We start from the raw sequence: 21,799 nt of genomic DNA, 5'->3' as shown, positions 1-21,799 counted from the left end.
CATTTGGTAGGAAATTGATTTCTTAATTATGAGAGAGTAATAATGAGTTGTTTCATTAATACAGTTAAACATTGCTGTTGAAACACATCAGTGAATCAATAAAATTGACTTTTTAATAGAGATGCTAATGGACCTTATATTGAACTAGACTGCCTTCTTATTGGGAGGGGTGTTTGGACTCCAGCCTGTCAGTGTTTCAGGAAGAGAGTTATGTAAATCAGCACTTCAAATGTAACACGTTTTTAGAATTTCATACGTGCTTTTTCTTCTCTAGTCACTCTTTGTTTAAACCCTTTTGGAACTAACTGATTCCAATAGTCAGACAGACCATTGCTTAGATTGAACAGAGACTTATTTGAATTCTTTGTGCGTGATTCAGGTAAAAGCACTGTCTGGTAAAGAGCCACAGACAACAGCAATTGAGCCAGACAATGGATAACAGCCTTTCATTGTCCTCTTCTGCTGTGGTATTGCTAGACTGCTCATATATTACCTCACATTCCCCTTGTTTTGTGATGTAGGTGCCTATAAAGTTGTCTGATTCCACCATGTGTTTTTGATTTCGCTGTAGGCTGGGTGGAAGGCTTGTGAAGTTCACTTCTCTGGGAGAACTGTCTCCTCTGTGCTGATCGTAGCGGGGATTACCTGAGCTATGAGCCTTGGCGGTCTTCATGCCATGCTATAAGCCCCAGCGCTGGCTCCTATTGGAGGAGAGAGCACTCCTTCCTGCCCAGGGTGCTAAATAATCATGTTCTTGAGGGTCTGTCTCCTACCTCACCAAAGAATGTCGAGGAGCTAAATATGATTTCCTTGCTGAGTTTAAAGGTAAATCAGTGACTCTGGGCCATGTTGGTAGATGTTCCATGCTGTTAGTGATTTGCTGCTGTCTGAATGCTGCAGACAAGCTATTTTTTGTGATATCGATGCAGGTCATAAATTTAATACAAGGCCCATGTTCTTTCCCTTGTACTCCACTGTGTGTGTGCAAGTTTATCTGGACTATGTTCAAAAAAAAAAAAAGATACCTGCCCTTTATTATTTTTGTTTGTAGGGCAGTGCAGGCATTTTTCAGTGCAAGTTGCAGTACAGTAAGACAAACACACACAACAAAACAAAACCTTTCAAAGATTTTCTAGTTTAACTGTCAAATGACTGTATACACATGCAACTTACACAGGCTTGTACCTTATTTGGGAGAGCATATCGAGCCTATATTTTTTGTTTATTTACTAAATATTTTGACTACATTAAGTAGTGGTGCTCAGCCATTTTGATTTCAAGACCCGTAATGTCCATAACAATATTCAAAGTTGTTCATGATTTACTGGATAAGGATATTTGAAAATATACTTTTACAACAGTTTCTACCCAATTAAAATATTTTAGAGCTTGGCATAACTTGAAGAGTGTATAAAACTCCATAGGCATTTTTATGATAAATAACAATGCCAATGGAATTAAATACATACTTTTCCACATCTAGAAATCATACTTTTAAAATTAGGTTACCTCATTTATTCAGGTTTTTCAAGTTATTTTTAATATTCATTGTTATATTACTATATTCATTATTATTGTTTTTTTTCTGTGGGGTTGGATGGAATGCAGGTCATTTTCAATGCTAATAATTACTACTTTATAATAATGTTAATACTTAACAAAAAGGCAATTAGTTAAAGGGCACCTATTATGCCCCTTTTTACAAGATGTAATATTGGTCTTGGGTGTCCCCAGAATGTATTTGTGAAGTTTCAGCACAAAATACCCCACAGTTAATTTATTATAACCATTTGAAAATGTCATTTTTGGGGCCTGTTTTAAAAAGAGCTGTTTTGGTGTGTACCACCTTAAATATAAATGAGCTGCATATCCCCGCCCTGCCTTTGGATGAGGGCGTAACTTGCATCCCTATGGCAATAAACAGTCGGTAGAAGCAGAATGGCTGAGAGTGAGAGACCCGCTGTTTTGTATGGCATTCAGCCGTACATGTTTGAACCGGAATCAGACCCAGATGATGAAGAGACTCCAGCAGAAGAAACACAATTGAGAATGGAGCAGGACGTCTCTGAATGGTTATTTGATACATTTATGTACTTATAGAGTTTTAATCGTGCCCCCTTTGCAATTATGGATGTGCAACACACACACACACACTGTGATAACGTTCGCGCAATTTTTTTAAACTACAAACACAAATACTGTGATAACGTTTGCTAAGTAAACATACACAGTTTTTAATACAATATCTTTAAAAAAATATATATATATATATACGTGTGGATACACACTATACAAACAAGGTTTAAATTATATACACAGACATTCTACGACGACGACAACAACTTTAGACGCATTTGTTATTGAACTGGCTGACATCGACTGAAATGACTATTTGCTCAAAAAACATTAAATACACTTACTTCTTCTGGAGGTGACGTTGGATCGCGAACAGTAGGCAACGATCCACACTTGAGGATTAACTTTGAAGCAAGACCTGCTTTGAATTGACCCTCGTTCTCAAAACAGTCAGTCAAAAAATGATTCGCGCAAACATAAACATATTTTGGAATTTTGAGTGGCGCCTTTCCTTCGTAAATAAAATCCATCCACTGCGTTTTCAGTGGCTCTGATGTCGGAAGTAAGTGAAAACTACTATGTTCATTATTACATCCCACAACAGAACACTTATGTTTCTTAGGAGACATTACCGGCTGTCGTTGAAACAATGGAGGATGGTTGACAGATCATCGAGGTCGGGGTCTATGCCAAAACCAGATTGTCAATCAAACCACGTGGGTGGGGCTTAGCGCAATTCTACGTCACAGTGAGAGCAATCTTAGAACAGGGCGTTCTGAGACAGTGCTTATGAATTATTGAGATTGTAAAAAAACCACTGGGTGGATTTTTCTCATTCTAGGGTGGTTTTGCTCACACACTGCCAACACACATTTATGGTCAAACACCATGTAAAAGTGAATTTTGCATAATAGGTGCCCTTTAAACGATTTGTTCACTTTCAAATGAAAATTACCCCAAGCTTTAGTCCCCCTCAAGCCATCCTAGGTGTATATGACTTTCTGATGAACACAATCGAAGATTTTCGCTTCACTTCAGAAGGCCTTTATTAACCACCCAGGTGGATGTAGATGGAGGCACATTCTTTAGCTCATACTCGTGAACCCTGTTCACTGACATAAGGCTTGGATGCATCAGGATATTTATTAATATACAGTACTGTGCAAAAGTCTTAGGCACGTCAGTATTTTCACCCCACAAAAAAAGGTTTTAAGCCAGTTATTTATATCTTTTGCTGTAGTGTGTCAATAGGAAATATCCGTTCACATTTCCAAACATTCATTTTGCCATTAATTGTAATAATCCCGTGAGATTTTTGAATACACAATAAGACTGATAACAGCCGGTGCTTCACATGGAGATCAGAGCTCACCATCATCAAATCTGTCTGTGATTACATGAAGAGACAGATGAAACTGAGACAAACCAAATCCAGAAGAACTGGCCGTGTCTCCAAGAGATTTTAAGAAACCTGCCTCCAAAGCTACCTGAAAAATGATGCCCAAGTGTACCTGGACAAGAGCTGTTTTAAATGCAAAGGGTGGTCACACAAAATATTATTTTGATTTAGTTAATAGAAGTTAATTGATAATTTAAAACAGTATTTTTTAAAAACATCCTCACTTTACAGCATTTTTACGCAAGTGCCTAAAACTCTTCACAGTACTGTATCTTGGCAGGCAGGTTTCTTCAAGCATCTTAGAGACACGGCCACAGTTATTCTGGATTTGGTTTGTCTCAGTTTCATCTTTTTCTTTATGTAATCACAGACGGATTCGATGATGGTGGGATCAGATCACTATTGGAGCACTGGTTGTTGTCAGACTCCTTGTGTATTCAAAGATCTCACTGGATTATTACAATTAATGGCAAAATGAATGTTTGGAAATGTGAACGGATATTTCCTATTGACACACTACAGCAAAAGATATAAATAACTGGCTTGAAACCTTTTTTGGGGCGTGAAAATACTGACGTGCCTAAGACTTTTGCACAGTACTGTATCTTCGATTGTTCATCAGAAAGAAGAAAGTCATATACACCTAGGATGGCTTGAGGGTGAGTAAAGCTTTTTTAGCTAATTTAAAATTTTTGAAAATGAACTAATCCTTTAATGCAATAATTAATGTGAAATAACAATAAACAATATTTTTACATAATTTATTAATCCTGGTTAATGTTAATTTCTACATGAGAATATTTTTTAACATTTCAAGTAGTTTAAGTTTACGTTATGTATTATTAACAAACATGAATTAACAAAGAACACTCATTTATTTATAAATTATCCTTAAACTAGGTTAATAAATTAATTAAAAAATGTTAGTTCATGATACCGAATGCATTAAGTAATGTGTAAGTGTTATATAATAATATTAATTACATTGCCAGAGTCTCTCTCTCTATGGTGTCCACATATGCAAAGGTTTTTACTTTGACATATGCAATGTGCCAGAGCACCATTACTAAGTAAACAGTAAGCATGTTTTTAACAAGTCGATAGCGATTTCATCAGAGAAACCAATCAATCGTCTACTGTTAAATCCAGCTGCCAGTGCCCAGAATGATGGATGCTACATCTGTTTGTAAAGGTTTGTGTGAGGGGAAAAAAAAGAAAAGAAGAAATCTCCTGGCTGTGAGAGAATGCCCGGCTCCTCCTCTCTCTGGTTAAGTGTCAGAGCTTGCAAATGAGTGAAGGAAACATAAGTGAAAATTGAATGCTTTAGAAGTGTGTATGTGTGCCTGTTAGCGCATTTGTGTGCCTTGCTAGAATGTAGGTGGTCTGTGGTTGTGTAAATATTGGAAGCTCCAAGACACAGTGTGTCAAAACACGCAGGGTTTCAAGTGCCACGCTAATGAATGGAGGCCACATGTGGAGTGCCACAGCGGTTTGTTTAAGCAAATGAACTCTGCTGACAGACATCTGCCCTAATGTGCAGGCAGAGACAGCTCAATGCAGGATTTATACACATACACGCATACTAAGACGCACCCTTCCCCTTCGTGCCTCTGTGTCCAGAGGCGACTTCAGAGGCCTTTCAAAGTGGCAGCCGAACAGCAGAGGCACTTCGTGTGCTGACAGACAGACTGTGTAAGAGACGGGGGGTGGGTGAATTATGCATGCACACTTTCACAACACTCAACACTTGCCCTGACTCATCATTACACAGTGCATAAGCGTCATGAGAAAGGCAACTGTTTATTTAGCCTCTTTTGAGCACTTTTATTCCTGTTGCCTTTTAATCCAGCTCAGCACGACCCAAGATTGGTAGTGTTCGTTTTCAAATTGATGAAACCGGTTTAAGGCCTTTCAGAGTTGGGAGTTTAGCATGTGGACACAAGCCAACGGTGCTAAATGTCTCAAGGTTTTCAAAGGATTCAGTACAACAAAGATAGAATGAATTATGTAGAACTAATGAATTGTCATCGGAAGCGCGGCTGTATAAAGAATGGCTTTCAGCGCGAATTTGAAGTGCTTTTTGCTGAGTAGTTAGTTGACTTTTATCTTTACAACTTCATTGAACCATGTCTTGTGACTTTTTTTCTTCTTTCTATGCTTCTCTAGCTTTCTGCTGCAATAATTTTTGACATTATCTTAGCCTGAATAGCTGGTAATATTTTACAATGAAGTTCAATTTGTTAACATTGGTTAATTAATTAGTTTACATGCAGGTAACAATCATTTTAAAGCATTTTATTAATTTAGGCTAATAATAATAATTAATAAGTTTTATTTTGTTTTGTGTTTAAGCATCAATACCGCATATACTTTGCTTCAGTTAATCATTCAAAAGTTCATTAACTTTAGTTAATTCATTGTATAACAAACTATTTTTAAGCATTTATTAATCCAGACTAATATTAAATTAATCATTAATATTTGTCTTTTGTGTGTGTGTGTGTGTGTGTGTGTGTGTGTGTGTGTGTTGGCATGTAAGCCATTGCTTTTGTTTTCCACTATAATAATTATTACAGTTTATTAATGTTAATTTATACAAAATGAAATGTTAAAAATGTATTAATATATGTAGATTAACATTATCAAATACGTTTGTGTTGTTTATTGTTATTATGAAGTGAAGTTGTTAACAAGTTACATTTCCTCACAGTAAAATTGAGGTTGACCAGAAGCAGGTGTGACTCCAAAGTCAAAAAGATAAAATACCATCACTTTTAATTCAATATCTTCCGGCTTACTACCAGGAATCACACCCAAAAAAAAACAAGATGGTGTCAGAACAGCCCCAAGTCAGAATCTTTGCAACAACAACAGAGGTGATACCTTAGAAACTGAAAACAAGTCAATGCTGTCATTTTCCAAAAGGATGAAAGACACTTTTGCGGTGAAAGGATCCATGCTCAGATGTTTGTGTGCTTTAGCAAGCGAGGGATTACTTATGTAAAATAACAAGGGGAGGTGTCGGCACAGGTGCCTCTTGCTGTTGAGAAGCTCCACTGGCCGAGGTCCAGACACACTCACGCATCTGCAGCTCCCCTCCCTTCCTCTGCGTGTCAGCGCACAAAGCCCATGGGCTTTCTGACAATGAGAGCATCGCTGTCGCACCAGGAGAACACCTCGAAAGCAAACACAGTCATAGCTGGCCACAAAAGCGACCAGGGAGCACTGTACTTTTATGCCCCTGAGTGCCTTGTTAGGGGCACAATGGCTTGCCGACCTGGACAGCAGGTGTTACATTAAAGAGCTGCTCTGATGTATTGTGGCTGTCTATTCGCACTAGGACCTGTGTTTGCTTTCTCTTTGACTTTGCAATCACACCCAACAATGCATTGTTTTTGAGAGCACAGGAAAGTGCAGTGATAAGCTTTATCAATTATATTTATAGAGATTGGGGTGCTCTCATACTCAGCATCTCCTTTTTCTTTTTCTGTTTGCTGAAAACCAAACCACCCAGTTTCTGTTTGTCATGTTTTAATGAGTATTTATATGAAAGACATTTTGACTATAGTCAGATTTGCACCTACAGTATATTTTTATATTTAGAATTATATTGTAATTTGCATATATGTATATACACTACCATTCAAAACTTCTTTTTATGATCACCAAGGCTGAATCTATTTACAGTAACCAAAAATACAGTGAAATATTATTGCAATTTATAATAACTGTTTTATATTTTAATTTCTTTTTAAAATACAATTTACTCCTGTGATGGCATCATTACATGATCCTTCACAAATCATTCTAATATGCTGATTTGGTGCTCAAGAAATATTTTTTATATCAATGTTGAAAACAGTTGTGTTGTTCTTTAATGCATAGAAAGTCTAAAGGAACTGCTTTTTTAAAAAATAGAAATCTTTTGTAAAACTAGAAATGTATTTACTGTCACTTTTGAATAACTTAAAGGGTTAGTTCACCTAAAAAAAAAAAGAAAATAATGTCATTTATTACTCACCCTCATGTCGTTCTACACCAGTAAAACCTTCGTTCATCTTCAGAACACAAATTAAGATATTTTGGATGAAATCCGATGGCTCATTGCCAGCAATGGTACTTCCTCTCTCAAGGTCCATAAAGGTACTAAAAACATATTTAAATCAGTTCATGTGAGTACAGTGGTTCTACCTTAATATTATAAATATTAATTTGTGTTCTGAAGATGAACGAAGGTCTTACGGGTGTAGAACGACATGAGGGTGAGTAATTAATGACATTATTTTCATTTTTGGGTGAACTAACCCTTTAAGGCATAATGTTTTTAAAAGAAGACTCCTCTGCTCACCAAGGCTGCATTTATCTGTTCCAAACTAGAGCAAAAACAGTAATATTGTGAAATATTTTAAATGAATGTGTTCTATTTGAAACGATTTTAAAATTTATTCCTGTGATGGCAAAGCTGAATTTTAGCATCATTACTCCAGTCTTCAGTGTCACATGATCCTTCAGAAATCATTCTAATATGCTGATTTGCTGCTCAAGAATGTATTATTATTAATGTTGAAAACAGTTTTGTACAAGTTTTTTCAGGTTTCGCATTTATCTAAAATAGAGAGCTTTTGTAATCTTATAAATGTCTTTACTGTCAATTTTGATCAATTTAATGCATCCTTGCTGAATAAAAGTATTAATTTCTTTAAAAAAAAACTCAAACTTTGGAATGATAGTGTATAAATAGATTTTAGATAAATGCTGTTCTTTTGAACTTTCCAATACATCAAAGAATCCTTGAAAAAAATTGAATTGCTGTATTTGGATCAAATAAATTCAGCCTTGGTGAGCAGAAAAGACTTATTTTAAAAACATTCAAAAATCTTACCGATCTAAAACTTTTGAACGGTAATAGTGAAGTCAAGTCACCTTTATTTATATAGCGCTTTTTACAATACAGATAGTTTCAAAGCAAAGTGTTACATCGATAACAGGAAAATTATGTAACAAATTTTAATTGTCCAGCTTAAGTAAGTTCAGTGTTGATTCAAGTCCATTTTAAAAATCATTAGTCATTAATTTAGTTCATTTATCTATACAGCAGCTCTGGAGAAAACAGTGATGTCATCGTCCAGCTCAGTTCAGTTCTCATACAATAGTGTCAATGCAGTCAGATCAATAATATTGTTGAATAGTAGGTGTCTCCAACTAAGTAAGCAAGGTAGTATGTATATTAGACAAATAAATAAGGACACAAATAAGTATATATATATATATATATATATATATATATATATATATATATATATATATATATATATATATAAAGGCATATATATGTGTGTATTTGTGTAGATATGTATATGCTTCTACATTTCAAAAATTATTTTAAATATTTATTTACATTTAAAACTATTTTAAATATTTTAAATCTATATTTATATACATTATATAGATTTCATAGTTTTTAATTACTTGTTTATCTATTAGGACATTCAATCATTCATTCATTGAAGGCCAGTAGATGGCAGTATGCTCCACAGCATTGCTGTTTTGCCAGCATAGTCTGGCTTATGTGCATAGGTTTACAATATCCTTACCCTGCCTTTCATAGTCACTAAGACAGCTGAAGACATATTTAACTGCAGCCTGGTTTTAACCATGTCACAACAAAGATGCACAACTGTCTCTATTTGACACAAATATGTGCGAATAAGGTTCTTCACAACTGGCATTTATTCTGCTCAATCATCTCCTACATGTTCATCGATTTAAGCTGTGATGTCAACCATACACCCTTGAACCTTTGAACTCCTCATAGCAGCCCACTGGCTCTGTACTGCTGGTATGTTATGACCAGCAGGACATCTTTGCTCTGTAGCCTCAGAGAGCACATGCTTGAACTGGCTGAAGAACTTAGCTCTCCTAAAGCCCAGAGTAGGGTTGTGTGACAACAATTCTGTCATCATGTGATGAAGCCCTCGCAATCCTCTCTCCTGCTTTCCTGTGTGTTAATGTTTGTGTTTATGCTATTAGCCCAGGCAAGCAGAGAAAATGGACTGCTATAAGAAAAGAGAACATGTTGATAATTGCCATATGCATATCCTGAGCTGTATGTCTTTGTGAAGGCCGTTTGCAGAATTAGGAATGAGTCGGAGGCGTTAAAGCTTGGGATAATGAGAAGGCAAACAGGATTATTGACAGAGCCACAAAGGGAGCTTTAGAGGTGTCTCCACCAGCTGTGTGAACGTAGTACACACTCCCAGTGCACTGGGAGGTACGTAAGATCAACACAGATCGGGTTGAAGCTGTTAACCCTGTCGTTTTCGGACGGATGCTTATAGAGCTACCGCACTATCTTCGTCGAGTCATATGACCCAGATATAACCGTTCCCCTCATTTTTAGGGTGCTTTATTTGAATGTGCCATCATTGTCTGTTAATTGGCTTTCATTCGTGACCCAATTTTTTGACCGTGTGGCTTCAGTCCCCCCGTTGTGCATCTCCAGTCATGTGTCCAATTGTGCAGTGAAGGAGGGAGGAGGGCCGGTGCATCCCTGAGTTTGCCGATTGGATCGTTGCACCATCGCTAATTACCCTCCTCTTTGGGAGTGCCAAGGTGTCACCGACATGCTCACTTCAGCACGTCATTCTTTTCCCCATCAGTAAATGTATTCCCACCCCATTATTTTACATCTCATTTGATTGCAGACAGGGGGTGCTGTTCACTAACACTTCTGCACACCTCTTTATATTTATTCAAATGGATGGACTCTCTCTTTACAATTTGGGAGAGCCGTGCGAAGATTTACTTATCTCTAAGTGGATGATATTTAAGCTTACCTATTTTCTTCGTAAATGGTGCAAGGACATCTGTTTCTGAGTCTCATCTGATAGAGTACCGGCTGTTCAAACTCCTGGAAGCCTCCGCCAATCAGCAATGCAAACACAAGCAAATATCTTTCTTTTGTACAAGTCAAATCATTTGTCTGTCCTAGCAGTTTTCAACAAAAAAAAAAATGCTTTGTGAGCCAAGGCAATCTATTGTGGTCTGGCGTACTTGGGAGGATTTGGGAGTTTTAAAGTGTGTAAGGGAAGATTATGAGGACGCCTTGCTGGAGAGGCAAGGAAAAGAAAGCACACATTGCTGACCCCCCAAAACTAATTGAGTGTCTAAAACAACATGGTTTCCCAGGGGGGCTTGACTTGTTGTTTCATAAGTGTTAGCTAACATCTTCTTGACAGCACACAGTGATCCTTCAGTGCTTATGTCTAGACCAGCACAACTTCTTAGGCCCAAATTTATCTCCTGGTATTTTAATCCTGATTGCTGTTGCAGAAAATACAAATTTGAACACACACACACACACAAAATATTATATTATGTTTAATATTTTTATAACAATATTATATTATAATGATTATTTTATATATATAATATATTTTGTAAATTAATTTTCTTTTTTTAGTTTACATTTAACTAAATTTTTTTTTACAGTGAATTGAACTATTTTGTAAAAGTACTTGTATTGTCCTCTTAAAGGTGCTAAAGAGGATATTTTCGTCGACTGAGAAACCAAAGACTGTTACTGAGTTTTTGAAATGAGCGCATGCGTAAGAACAACCCCCCTCCTTCACAGCTCATTTCGAGGGAACGCCTCCCAAAACTCGTGCACGAGTATTGGAACACGAGTGTTTACCACCGGCATTCGCTGTGTCGTGTTAGTGGATTCATTATGTCGGACTCACCGCAGGTAACTCATAATCTGCAGTTGTTACTCCTGTCTCCTGACAAAAACATTGCATGTGGCGCCTGTGGAGTGTGGAAAGTTACTGGAGAGCGCAGCCACGCGCGTCTCGCACAAGGAACGTCATGGCAGTGATTGACAAGCCAGAGGGCCAATTGTTTACGCAATGATCGTGTAAACGATTGGCTGATGTTTTTAAGGCCCTACGTCGTGCACAGATGATGTATATTAATATTATTCCTTTCAGTGCACCTAATAAATAGTCTTTTATCAGTTAGTAAAGACAGTTTCAAGTAATATTGCAAAAATGTATAAAACAAAACATCCTCTTTAGCACCTTTTAAATATTATATATTACATTGTAATTCTTATTTTTTCTTACAAATCCAAACATTTTACAATAAAATTACATATATTACAATGTTAAAATGTTTCCCCTGTGTATGGTAAAGTTTTAGCTTTACTCACAGTTAAAGGGTCAGTTCACCCAAAAATAGAATTTCTGTCATTAATTAATTTCCCCCCTCATCACTTCATAACATTAAAGGGATAGTTTACCCAAAAATTAAAATTATTCCATGATTTACTCACCTTCAAGCCATCCTAGGTGTATATGACTTTCTTCTTTCAGACGAACACAATCCGAGATATATTTAAAAATATCCTTAGTCCTCCAAGGATTATAATGGTTGTGAATGGTAGGCAGAAAAAATGCATCCATCCATAAAAAAAAATTAATCCATACGACTCCCGAGGGTTAATAAAGCCCTTTTGAAGTGAAGGGATGTGGTTTTGTAAGAAAAATATCCATATTTAAAACTTTATATATTCAAACAACTAGCTTCCGGCAAAAGCTTCCGACTTGCACCAAATGAGTAATCCGCTGACACAATGTATGACGCAGGATGTAGGAGTATTGTAAGCTTAGACGCTCTCACGGTTCAAACAAATATGGCTGGGCAACAAACTCAAGCTCCTCTTCTCTTATATCGAAATCCTCCGACATATCTCTTTAAAATTTGTCATTTTAAACTTCTAATTCGTGACCCGTGTTTTTTTTTTTTTTTTTGCTCTCTCCTCTGCGCCTTCGCATACATCACTGCGTCATCACGTCAGGTCAAATGCTGCTCTTCCGCCCAAATTGACGTGCGCAATATGTGTACGGTTGTCTGCTGGAAGCTTGTTATTTGAATTTATAAAGTTTTAAATATGAATATTTTTCTTACAAAAATGCATCTCTTCGCTTCAAAAGGATTCATTTTTTTTATGGATGGATGCATTTTTTCAGAATTTGGCCTACCATTCACAACCGTTATAAACATTGGAGGACTAATCTCAGATTGTGTTCGTCATAAAGAAGATAGTCATATACACCTAGGATGGCTTGAGGGTGTGTAAATCATGGGATTATTTTCATATTTGGGTGAACTATCCCTTTAAGGATTAAACACTGTAGTCACATGGACTATTTTAACAATGTCTTTACTACCTTTGTGGGCCTTGAAAGTTGTTATGACATTGCTGTGTATAGGGAGGTCAGAAGATCTCGGATTTCATCAAAAATATCGTAAGTTGTGATCCGAAGATTAATGAAGGTCTTACGGGTTTGGAACGACATGATGGTGAGTAATTAATGAGAGAAATTAAATTTTTTCATTTTTGGGTGAACTAACCCTTTAACCAATTATTAGGTTTTTACTATAGAACTTTTGCTATCTTTTTTTTCTATGAAAATTGCTATTGCTATAGTGTACGTTTTTAAAGAATAAAATTGAGTCTCAATATCCCAGTATGTTTATTAGTGACAGTAGAGGTGAGATCAGGAGCAGTGTTTCCTTCACACGGCAAGGCATGTTTGCTCGTCTTTGATTTTCAACAGCAAACAGTTATTGTTTTTCTGATGACAAAGGAATAAAAATGATTGTTAGTCACGCAATTCCAATGTCATGGATGTCTCCTCCTCTGCTGCGCTCTGCACAATAGCCTGTGGCTTCATAGCTCCACTTAATCTTGCTCATGAACAAAAATTTAATTTGTTGACAGCCAATATTTACCTGACTAACAGTTGAGCCACTTTAAAACTCAAAGTTTAGAGTGATGTTTTATATTAGCAATCAGATTGCTAATGGCAGTGAGGGTGTTACTGCTAAAGAACAGTGAAAGCCTAAGGATTCTCCTTCTCACACATGCTGTCACTTGAACAAAAGAGTTGTGTGCTCTCTCACTCTTGTGCTCACAGTGCATAAACAAACACACAGCACAAAGACCAATAGGGGCAGAAGCTATGAGAGTAATCCAAAGAGCAAACAAGGGTGGGGAGCAGGGAGACATGAGCGTAGCTGTGAGTTTGGGGAGAGGCTAGAAATGTATGTTCCTACAGGCTTCACCAAGCTTATATCTAGTCAGATTTTTTTTTTTTTTTTTCCAAGCTTCACCAAAAGTGTTTTCCAGGTCAACGTTTGATTGATTTAGATTAACACCATTAATAAACAGTTAATTTTATGTCAATATTTCCTTCTCACTTTTAAGCACATGATAAATATGAACAAGTGATTCATCGCAGAGACTGCCACCTGTCACTAACGATACTATTAATACTTTTTTCTCACGAAGAGGGACTAAGAGTGTGTATATTGTCTTAGTGTCAATCATCCATTTTCAACAGTTTACATGATGCTTTCATTTATAAATTATTGTTTTTTACAAGAATATTTCTGGTTCACATACTCGTATTTTGGTAGTAACTGTCCTCCGTGCACTTAAAAGCTTAAACAAGCTAAAACTGACCACTGATGGATTTATTATTTATAGATTTGTGTGTGTTTTGAGTTCACAACATGCTTTTTCAATCATCTTTGTGCACAAACAGATTGTTTGTCATGCATGTTTAGGACACTGGATGTCAACTAAGCCTGCACTTTAGACACTCTGTGCTAGTCCACTCTTGTGACACAAGGATGTTTGCTAGTTCAATCCGGATGAGAATGAAGAATTGATAGAGACAAGCTGTTGCGTCAGTTGGGGGATAGAGCAACTTACCCGACTTGTTCCTGCCCTTTAGCTAATTTATAAACGAATCACACTGGCCTAGAGAACGTGACCTAAAAGAGCAAGTGATGCAGTTTTTGTTGTTGTTTTCACGCATTTGCACTGGGGCTTTAAATATAAGAATAAGTGTTTAGAGATTTTACATTTTGCTTTATAAATACGCTTTTTTCGTAGCAGCAATGTTCATCTGTCTGCTGCAGCAAACAGTATAATGGGAGTCATGGGGATGTTGTTCATGTTGGTTTGATTATTAAACTTTTTAGTGAGCCAACTGTACCTTGATTCTTGTTCTGGCACACAGCAATGTTAAAGGATTAGTTCATTTTAAAATGAAAATTACCCCAAGATTTACTCACCCTCAAGCCATCCTTCTTTCTGATGAACACAATCGGAGTCATATAAATAAATATCCTTATGCGTCCAAGCTTAATAATGGCAATGAACAGGGCCAGCGAGTTTGAAGCTCAAGAAAGTGCATCCATCCATCATAAACATACTCCACACGGCTCTGGGGCTTAATAAAGGCCTTCTGAAGTGAAGTGATGCGTTTTTGTAAGAAAAATATCCATATTTAACAAGTTATGAAGTAAAATATCTAGCTTCCACCAGACTGCCTTCTGTATTCTACTTACAAAGAAAGTGTAACGCCTCTCGCAGTTCAAAAAGCTTATGCTACATCCTACACCTTCCGTATTCAACTTATGAAAACAGCGTTACTGACGTTGCGTCTGTCGGAAGCTAGATATTTGACTTTATAACTTGTTAAATATGGATATTTTTCTTACACAAACACATCACTTCACTTCAGAAGGCCTTTATTAACCCCCTGGAGCCATGTGAAGTACGTTTATGATGGATGGATGTGGATGGATGCACTTTCTTGAGCATCATACTCATTTCACTGCCATTATAATGTTTGGACGCATCAGGATATTTATTAATACAACTTCCATTGTGTTCATCAGAAAGAAGAAAGTCATATACACTTAGGATGGCTTGAGAGTGAGTAAATCTTGGGGTAATTTTCATTTTGAAGTGAACTAATCCTTTAACTAGCTATGGTTATGGGTGCCAATTTCCCCCTTTTTTTAGACTGACACAGCCGTGCCCATGCAAATAAGCAAAATGTGTCAACCAACCACTGTGCATTCAGTTAGTAATGCTGTTTAAAAAGATTTTAAAGAGGAATAAACTAGCTAAGCGTTATGTGCCCATGATTTTGATATTTTGTAACCAGTGATTGTGAATTATTTATATTGTAATGCACCAAAGATCATTTTCTCAAATATATTTAAGTCAGCTGACTGCCCCCCTATTCTGGTCTAATATCAAGTTTTGATATTTTAAGGGTCACATTCTTAGTCGTTCTCGATATCCATCTGAGTCAGATTCCAAACCACGCCGTACCAGACCTGACATGCCTTGCGTTGTTGGAATTTGTCTGGAAAATGACAAGATATAGACATGAACCATAAACAAAGGTCACTAAGAATATGACCTCTTTGAGAATTGACAGTATGACCTAGATGAGTGTGAATACAGCATGTAAGAATGTTTTCCATGTTAGTTGGATCAGTAATATGGAAACAGTACCTAATTGGGGAGGGAAAACTTAGTCAGCATGTCTACAAGAAGTAAAGAAATATCAAACTGCTGTCTCCAAACCAGCAGGAATTTACAAGGAAAGTTGAAAACAAAAGACCAAGTGAAAAAACAAAGAGTTATTATGCTGTATGCAATCCTGTTTGCTCGCTGTCACTCTCACTCTGTAGTGTTTTTTGCTTGACCTGAGTGGGTCTCATTTCCTTTGTCCCAAGATTCTTTGTTAATTAAAGGTGAAGAGGTTGTGTAATTGGATTTCTTTGTCATTAGTTTATGCAAGGGATTGACATAATGCTGTTTATTTAGCTTAGATGGTGTGTCTTATGCCATGTCAATGACGAAATGTACTGACATGTTGAAGTTCAGTTTCACTTTCAGCAGTAAGTGTCATGGTTGATTGTGCTATTAAAGTACATTCTTCTGTAGGAGGAATGCGTTTTCATGCTTTGTACAGTCTGTCAAAAGGTCAGATTTTCTATCAGATATGGAAGCATGTTGGTACAACATGCCAAATTTAATGACATATCAACCTCCTATGGAAAGTTTATTGTTTTACCACTCAGTTGAGCTGAGGTAGTACCATACCTTATCATATATGCATATTTATACATTATATTTATTTCAGTTTTATTTATATTCTACTTTTATATTTTATTCTGTTTTTAAATATTTTTTGAATATAGAACAGTTTGATTTTTAAAGTGCCCCTATTATGCCTTTTTTAAGGTTCCTAATATTGTTTTGGGAGTCTTCTACAACAGGTTTACATGCATGCAAGGTCCAAAAAACACTTTGTTTTTCTTATAATATACATTTAATTTCACCTCAGTTTTCAATGTTTTGTAAACGATTCATTAGAAGCAGTTCAAAGAATCAGTCTCTCTAAACCCCTCCTTTCCATGAGCCTACACTGCTCTGATTGGTCAGATGGCCCAATCCTTTGTGACTGGTCTACTGCATGCACCGCGCACCCATTGCTATAACTGAATGACGGCTATCAATTCGCAAGACATTGTATACAGTGTAGGGACAGAAAAGATAGCATAGATTTTACCATATCAATTCGATGAAACGTCTAAAGTAGTCGATCAACCAGAAACTAATTCGCAATCATGACTGGAGTAGGACATTTCTATATGCTAAATGTCACCTTAGTTTGTGTTATTTATAAGACGTGATAGCAGCGTCACTGTTATACTTTATGTAGGTGCACCTGTGGGAACTGTATCAGAATGCCAAGCGAAGCTGAAAACCTCTAACATAAGATTAACATTTAGGCCAGATATGTACAGACTTTTTCGTCATAACTATTAACAAAGAAAAAATGGTTATATCATTGTTTGACATTACAATGGGTGTTTACTGTTTACAGAGAGAATACTTCAACTAGTCAGCACGGACTAGCATCTTAACATCCTATTACAATACAGATAGAGCTCCACTCTACTGTAATAATAAAAATGCAGGAGAAAAAAAGTTTGTTTTACAGTTATGTTAGGGAACCGGGCCCACAGCTATATGTTGTAAACTCTTACGTTAGCCGAGCACAATAGCTGATAATGCATTACACTCTGTAAACAAAAGTCGTGCTCCATCCTTGATCATTACTCCAAGTATTAAGATAGACATCTGCATTAATCGACACATTTTTAGACAACATTGGACCCACATCTGAATAGCAGAACTACAGAAATGTAAGTTAGCCAGTTAGCAGGAGACAGACTAGGGTGTACATTACACTACATGACATACAAAAATATACGAATTTTGAACGATCGCTAGAAAATATAAACATCAATTATTAATCATACTTACAGGTTGAGATTCAGAGGAGCAGGCTGGTCCAAATAAACTGGGCATTGATCCATATTTTAAGACCAAGCGTTTTGTGAATCCTGCGTTAAACTCCCCGAGGTTTGAGAAGCAGTCGTCAGTAAAATGACAGGAACACAACTAAAGATTGTACTGCTGTGGTTTTGTTGAAAAAATGAATTTTCCCTGGCGTCTGAGTGCATAATAAGTTGGCGGACAGTATGCTAATGTTTTGTTGTGATGTCACAGCGAAACGGCTTGGGATTTGTTTTACAAACGACTCGTTTATTTGACTCAGAGTCGACTCTTACTTTTGAGAGACGATAACTTTATATATGGTGCACTTTCAGATTTAAAACTTTGCAGGATGTTTTCATTCACTTTGAGCTATGTTACACACTACATGAAAGGTAATTTTCAAAAATCCGTAATAGGGGCATTTTAAATGAACTGAATCATTTATATATAACTTGTATATCAGTCCAAAATTCCCTCCACCTTTTAATTTAGAATGGCGTGCTGACTTAGAAATGTATTGATTAGCCAAAACATGATTTTTCTTTCTTTTTTTTTTCAGTAGAAATACTTTTTGATTTTTTTCTTAATGTTTTTAACATGGCTTTGAAGGTCTAGAACATCTAAGAGAAGATGCAGAAACAGAATCCAGACAGTCTTTTTTGTGTTTGATACAAAGTAATCAGCTTTGCTGTCTTGGGTGGCAGACAGTTATCTGTGCCATCAGAGAACAGTCTGTAAACTGGCATCTCATTCTCAGTGCTGATTCCACCGCCTGCAGCATATTTCCCTTTTTATACATCCGTCTGATGTTTTACACTTCTAAAGAGTCTTCAGAGGTACTGTATTTTGAGTAACTACTTGAGAAACTACTTTAGCAAAAAAAAAAAAGTTAGATCTTATTTTCCAGCTGCTTTATTATTTTTGTTTTTTTATATATATTATACTAAGCAGCTGCCTGAAATAAAGGTCAGTCTTCATGAATTGGGAAAAAGCTTCCATCAGGAACTATTTGAGACCACTTATAACCAACCATGTTTTAGACACTAAATTAACAAAATTATAATTACCTTCATAACAAGGTTTTTTTTTCTTGTGTGTGGATGTTTTTCTTAAATTCAGTGAGAATTATGCTCATTGAAGTGCCGCATTGTAGGAGAGATGTGGGCAGCTGCAGAAGTTAAGCAATTTAAGAAAGCCCCTCTTGCTTCAGTAGCTGTTTCACTTGTTTATCTCTAAGCCATACCAAAGGCACTAAACAGAAACGAATGACAGAAACAACACTTTTCTGCTCTCTTAGGGCTTTTCAAACTCATATAGAGTGGCCTTACCTTGGCAGCTTTGTTTGCGTAGCCCTTCTACTAATATACAACCAACCACAGTACTGAAGTTAAGGCCTATTGAGCCATTTAGGGGCATGAGAAAGATAATGTGTGCACTGGCACTGATCATGACAACGACAGCATGACCTGACACTAATCTTGTGACCTTTCATGCGTTCTTCGCATGCCCACCATTCCTGCAGTGTTTCAGTGGTGTCCAAGCACGACAGGTTAAAGGTGTTATCACCCTTCATTCCGAACCTGAATGCAGACGTCTGTGTGAATTGCCATTTTATCTGTTTTGCTTGGCTGCTCGTCAAAGGTAGAAACATCGATGCAGCTGTAATATTGTGTGCTTCCCTTATCCTCTGAGTGTTACCTGTATTTGTAATCTTACCTTGGTTTTCCCTCATTACCTCTGTAAGGGAGTCAAAACAAAATTGAGGGCACAAAAGGTCACCTCCACAAGCAGAAAATCCCTAGTTGAAATTCAGGTTTGATGTTGAACATTAATTTCTATGAATTTTCTAAGAAACCACTGGCTTTGAGAAATACATAAATATTGCTTAAACATTACTGCTTTAATTTAACTTCACTTCCATTCGTTTTTATGATATAGAAAAACGAATGTATCCTGTGACCTTTAGAGCATGCAATTTTCCTGAATAGCCACTCTACAGACCCACTTTTTAGTTCAACTTGTCAGCATGAAGCAGTAAACACCTGTTCTGACCAAGATGCCATATCAGCTCAGAACAGCTTTACGTAAGCCAGCAAGGATGAGCTTCAAATCACCTGTAAAGACTCTTTGAGCCTTAACTGAGGACCTTAATCCTCTAGTTTGCCTTCCATCTCGGGCTTAGGCCACTTACAGTGCCACAAGTTGGCATCGGTTTTGGCCAGTGGCCCCTAGAAAGTCCATTTGTCCTTTTAGCAAATTCAAATTTTGTTTGTGCTCAACTCATACTCTTCATCTCCCAGTTTCTTTATTTACAGGTATTGAAGATAATTTTGTACAGTGAGACATCTAGTCTCAAGGTTGTTTTTGAAAGAAAGTTAGTAATTAATTTCTGTATTATGGATTTAATGCTAAGTTAATATGCCGTTTTATGCCAAATTTTGTGCCAAATGAGTTTCTCTACACAAAATGAGCTTTTTAGTTTAGTGTATGTAATGCAAGAAAAGTGCTTTTCTACCATAACAGTTTATCTGAATTATTTTTATTTGCACTTTACATCTACTTAGATTCCAGAACATAGCCCTTGTTCCTTTTATGTGTTAGATTAAAACTGATTGCGTATGCTGCTATCCTGAACCTGTGAGTTTTCCAATAAGCCCACAGGTGGACGTGGCAGATGACTCACAAATCCAATCTGCTTTAGTTTTATTTTTATTTGCCCGGTGTATCTGGCTAATTAGCATTATAGGCTTTGCTTGGCAAAGCGTGTAAAATGACAAACAAGGTTGTATTGTGCTCTTCCTTCTCCTTTAGCCAGGTAATCACTTTTCGAAGGTCTTATCCCATCTACCTGCTCTGTCAGTCACTGGTGGCCTGATCTTCTGTAAGCTCTATTTGTCAAACTAAACACTTGATCTGTGCGTAGGCATCAACCGTACTTGAGGTCTCGGGAGGTAGAGAGTCTCTCTCTGGGGTTTTAAAGCGGACAAATGAATTAGCTTAAGGCTTTGCAGTTGCTTTTTCCAGGCTAATCCCAAATCTTTCCTTGTAGTGTATGGGATTGCCAGCCTCTCCTGGTAACAACATTAAAGTGACAAAGGTGATTCTGGAAGACACAGTCCTCTGGTTCTGTCATTATTTTCTCACCGTCATGTCGATCCAAACCTGTATGACTTAATTTCTTCTGCGGAACACAAAATAACATATTCTAAAGATTGTTTAAACTGTTTGTCTATACAATGAAAGTCAGTGGGGACAACATTGGACCCCACTGACTTTGATTGTATGACATATTTGTTTGTATTTGGGTTTGAACGACATGAGTAAATGATGAGAGTTTTCAATTTTGGGTGAAGGATCTTTTTTAACTTAACATTACATTTGCACCGAGAATCTTATTCTTCATTGTTTTGTTTATTATGGATAGCCAATAACTTTAAAGAATGTTAGCCAAAGAAACACAGTTTTTAAATTATGATTTTACAACCTTATTTGTCTAACACCTCCATGGTTCTGCAGTAACGGTGTTCAGCCAGTAGAGGGGATTGGCACTCTAGATGGTTGAAAACTGGCAGCCATTCTCCACCTCTCCTTATACACAATACCTTGTCTATTTGAATAGACCTGTCCCCTATTCATTAAAGCAAAGTACTATCCACTCTAGACAGCCCCTGTTGAGTCTTTTCTGTCAAGTCTTGACTTCATTTGTTATTTTGGTCAAATAAACTGAATATGCGCTGTAGTAACAGAACTGGTACAAGTGAGGTAAGCATAAACAGTGCCTCAAGCTTAAACAAATTGGTTTTCCACTTCCTTAAATGACTAATGCCTTTAAAGGAGTGCTGATGTGGGAGTCAAAGACTTGTGGAAGGAAGGAATCCACTGTTGCATCTTAGTGACGAGATTGAGATTGCAATGTACTTGAGGAGGTCGCCTCAAGACCAATGAAAGTCCAAAAAAAAAAATCCTGATTGTGGTCATGTGACTGCAGAATCTGATCTCTTTCCTTTTGACCTTTGTTCTTACAGACTCGGCTACTTTAATCATTGATTGGTCGCTTGATAGGTCATGTGTATGCTGCAAAAACCCTCTCGCTGGTTGGTTTA

The 21,799-nt window shown here is 36.9% G+C and overlaps 1 protein-coding gene across 6 annotated transcripts in view; it reads left to right on the top strand.

Moving 5' to 3' along the window:
* The window catches only part of brip1 (BRCA1 interacting helicase 1), a 68,615-nt gene that overhangs the window by 44,674 nt on the left and 2,142 nt on the right, over positions 1 to 21,799 (top strand). The window contains exon 24 of one of the 6 annotated variants that reach the window (XR_007180320.1): positions 572 to 825. The exons of the other annotated variants lie outside the window; for them this stretch is intronic. The gene's annotated coding sequence lies outside the window, so the exon portion shown is untranslated. The remainder of the gene's footprint in view (positions 1 to 571; positions 826 to 21,799) is intronic. 6 annotated transcript variants of the gene reach the window in all.

This window comes from Megalobrama amblycephala, linkage group LG16 (assembly GCF_018812025.1).
Source record: "Megalobrama amblycephala isolate DHTTF-2021 linkage group LG16, ASM1881202v1, whole genome shotgun sequence".
Lineage (NCBI taxonomy): Eukaryota > Metazoa > Chordata > Actinopteri > Cypriniformes > Xenocyprididae > Megalobrama > Megalobrama amblycephala.
This window is presented reverse-complemented; position numbering and strand designations above follow the sequence as displayed.